This window comes from Acanthochromis polyacanthus, chromosome 12 (genome assembly GCF_021347895.1).
Source record: "Acanthochromis polyacanthus isolate Apoly-LR-REF ecotype Palm Island chromosome 12, KAUST_Apoly_ChrSc, whole genome shotgun sequence".
Classification (NCBI taxonomy): Eukaryota; Metazoa; Chordata; class Actinopteri; family Pomacentridae; genus Acanthochromis; species Acanthochromis polyacanthus.
In genome coordinates, this window is record NC_067124.1 from 32,832,276 (window position 1) to 32,835,405 (window position 3,130).

Consider the following 3,130-nt stretch of genomic DNA (forward strand, 5'->3'; position numbering starts at 1 on the left):
ATTGAAAATATTGTCGTGTACTTGTTTAGTGGGGATTCTAATTTATTTAGTTTATTTCATCTTATTTTATTTTGCTTTTTAAAATTAATTGTATTCATTTTTGGCCCTGCATTTATGCATTTTCTAATTTTAACATGCAAATAAATCAATGAAAACATTGTCCAAAATAAGACAATAATACTGGTTAGAGTTGTAGAATTGGGGAGGGTTTTTTTTTATTTTTTTGTGTGTTTTGTTTTGTTTATTTGTTTTTGTTTGTATGAAATTGCCATGCAAATAAAATAAAGAAAAAATGAAGGAGAAATCATTATGTTTCTGCTTTATTTTTATCTTAAGTTCTTTGGACAAATAGTCCAATTTCCTCAAGCTCTCTACCTTCCATTGCATTCAGATAACACTCAGATCGATTTGATCTGCTCTTGTCAGACTAAAACAACTTGCAACTATTGTTCCCTCGGAATAAATGTGGCTGTGCTTCAAGTTTGCAGCAGAACATTAAGCAGCACTGTGATGGTGGGAAACGCGGCATCAAAACTAAGTGAAAATGTCAGAAGTCAAGGCGTTTTTCGAAGCTAAGAGGCACTTTTTTCAGCATCAAATCACAGCTTTACTGAAGGTGTCCAGGAGGGCAGCGCATGGCCACTCTGAAACACTTTGTGGAAACTGGATCAGTCGTATCCAGAGCACGATCAGGCAGACCGAAAGTGAGCACATCATCAGAGGATCGATACATCAGGCTTTGTTAACTGAGAGAAACAAGAGCGGCCTCATCACTGATACAGAATTCACCGAATAAGGAACTGAAGACTCCAATCAGCAGAATCAGAATAAGACTCTCCAGTAGGGGGTCTCAGAGGATGAATAGCAGCATCTAGACTACTCCTCGTGAGGGGAAACAAGGCCGAATGCCTGAGGTGTGTGAGGACAGAGCAGCATTTCACAGTGGATGACTCATCTACTGATGAATCCAAGTCTGGGATTAGTGGCAGTAACAGAAGGGTGTATGTGAGGGCAGGAACAGGAGGGAGGATGATATTGCAAAATATGGAGCCTGCTGTGACACATGGTGATTGGAATATTTAAATCTGGGGCTGGATCGAATCAAATCCACTCTGCCTAAGGAGAAGTCCATTCTTCAGAGACATGCTCTACCTTCTGGTTTGCATCTTTGTGGAACAGGATTCAAACTGCAGCAGGATAATGAGCCCAAACACACCTTAAAGCTTAAACCAGAATACCAGAGAGGATCAAAAAGTGCAGACTTACTTGAACTTTCCTCCACAGTCATCTGATTTAACCCAACTGACTGTTATTCCTGACAGACAGAAATCTGTTTGGATCTTGCTGAGATAATGCAGCTTATCAGGTTTGCCACAGCTGATGTCAGAGAAACAAAAAGAGGCCAAACCAAACATTCTACACGAAAGATATCCTCCCTTCTTTTCGAAATTCGCTCATATTGTTAAACTCATACTATCATTAGCATTAAAAAAGCGTTGTATTAAGTTTGAAAGGAATAGAAGTTGAAGCGTCCTTGTGTCAGACTTTTGGAAACCACTGCTTGAGTGTGTACACTTTTCTGAGCCTTTTGAAATCATTCCAATGAAATATTCTAAGGCGCAAAAATCACTCTTTTGCTGAACTTCAAAGCAATCATGTCTATACTAAGAGCAAACTTTACAAAGAAGAATAACAAATGATGCTTCTTCATTGTTAAGAGTCACAGGCCAAAAAGCATCAAGGCTGGGAGGAACTCAAACAGCAGGTGAAGAAATACTCACATTGCAAAAGCTCTTCACTGAGTACAACATTTATCAAACATGACTCGACTTTAGGAACATTTTTTTTGTGTTTGTACTTATAATGTTTGGAATTTCAGGGCGGCAAAATCAGCATCCTCCCTCAGATCTCTTCATATTCACTTTTATTATCTGGCTATTCTTAACTGCTGGTATTTGTTGCAGCTATTTATGCTTTTGAAATTATTTATTTGCATTTGTACTTGGTTTCTGAAAGCTATTTTTCAAATTACAAATAATTTTGTTATTGTTTTTTAGAATTGAAATGATCCAATGGTGTACAGAGTACTTTTCTCTATTTATGTCAGTAGAGCAGACACATTGCTGTATAGAATGGCATAGTATGCATAGAACTGAACTGAAAAATTTTTCCTCTGTGATTAGAATTATTTTATCGTTGTCTGAACCATAGACACAAAAACTGTAAATGAATGCAATTATGAAATACTGAATTATGGCAAAATATTACTGTAAACTTTGTAAATCACTCCATTTTATTTAGCCTTTTATGTAGACTCATTATGATGATTATATTGTATATATCGCACATAAATCAAGACTATGTTTGAGACTAATTTTCATTTTAAGTGCAGTTTATGTACAATAAATATATCATGGTGAAAGCCTACCTAAATGATATGTCACACAATTTTTTTCTGCTATAATTATCACCACTATTATTGTTGTTGTTGCTGTTGTTGATGTCATTGAACAATAAAAACAGCAAAACCAGTAAATAAATACACTTACTAAAAATTAAAATATGGTTAAAGAGAAATCACTGTCAACATTGTAATCCATTGGGGAAACTCCAATTTCTCCCTTTTTATACAATTATTATGGTGATTATACTGTATATAAACAAACCAAGCCTATATTTTGGACTTATTTCCAATTTAAAGTGCAGTTTATGTACAATAAGTACAGAATTTAACGTGTCAGAAACATATTTTCATTGTGCAAGCTTAACTACATAATATGTGAGAGAAAATCTTTTTTCTCCTGAGTCCTGCTTGGCAGCAACATCCACAAACGGTCAGCAGGGGGAACACATGCAATGAAAATGGAGACTTTCTCTTGCAGCAAATCCCCAAAACAGACAAGCAGGTGGTTGAACACAACGTTTCCCTGCAGCTGTGACAATAATACAGCGGACACATGGACTGTTTATTATAAAACTGAGCTTACCGTTCCTTTAAAGGACAGTGAATCAGAGTCTGGTGTGTTTGAAGCGAGCGTAGGCAGCTCCTGCAGGTAGTTTTAGGGCGGGGCTTGTTTCAAAGGTGTGTGAGGAAAAGGTCGGTTTCAGGTGTTTGGCATTCTCAGCCCGA